Below are 965 nucleotides of genomic sequence, written 5' to 3'. Positions count from 1 at the left end.
GCCAAACACGGTAACCGTTGCTGATGCAGAATAACATAAAGTGATCGTTGCTCCCGTGCCGATCTCCAAGCGGTAATATGCCCCTCTGAGCCGATCACAAAACAGTGATCGTCCGCTCTGAGCCGATTTCAGAGATAGTACGCCTGTCTGAGCCGATCACAGAACGGTAATACGCCACTTACAGGCGCAAGCATTTCGTACAGGAGCACGGTAAGCACCTGTTCTAAGAAGCACAGAAAGCGTCCTATATCGGTATTATCAGGCTCGTCAGAGCATTTTTCGAGTGTCAACAAGTGCGTTTAATATTATCTGACGATCAACAAGTACGACGCTCGCTCGCACTAAGAATCAAAGCGTATGGTCGCTCCTAGTATCTTCCAAAAATGCAGTCGGGTGTGAGTATCTCACCAATTAGGGAAACATTTGTTCTAATTACCTTTAAGCACGGCATAGACGATTCCTCCGAAATCACCGACTATACGATGCGCTTCTTCACGCAGCATCGGTCGCTATGCTAAACGTTCGCTTTGTCGCACAACAAAACACAGTGTTTCCCAGCTTTTGAATCGTATCAAGTACAGTCAAACCTCACTCCAGCTGTCACTAAATGCAGCGGCTATTTGATCCGATCGAAATTGCATGCCGTCAACTGTTGCCTCCAGTGCCGCCGAACTTGTGGTTATCGTCAGAAATGAAAGAGAGGTGAAATGCTTGCCGTTCTGAGCACCACAAAGGCATGGTGTGGTTCGCTGGCCATCCTCGGTGCACAAGCACGCATCACCAAGCCTTAAGGCCACGCTATAAGCGAAAGTGACCATAACGTATTATCTAATATTTGTTTTGGGGCTGGGCAGTCGTATTTCTAACTACCCCACCACACTCTGTTGTACCGTGGTCGGTATCGTCCTTCACCGACGCGGGTTTCTGCCCGTGTCATCAGAGATGGCTGACGCACAAGGCGGAGA

Source organism: Pollicipes pollicipes, unplaced genomic scaffold (genome assembly GCF_011947565.3).
Source record: "Pollicipes pollicipes isolate AB1234 unplaced genomic scaffold, Ppol_2.1 Scaffold_6686;HRSCAF=7923_pilon_pilon_pilon, whole genome shotgun sequence".
Classification (NCBI taxonomy): domain Eukaryota; kingdom Metazoa; phylum Arthropoda; class Thecostraca; order Pollicipedomorpha; family Pollicipedidae; genus Pollicipes; species Pollicipes pollicipes.
Note: the sequence above shows the minus strand (reverse complement) of the source record.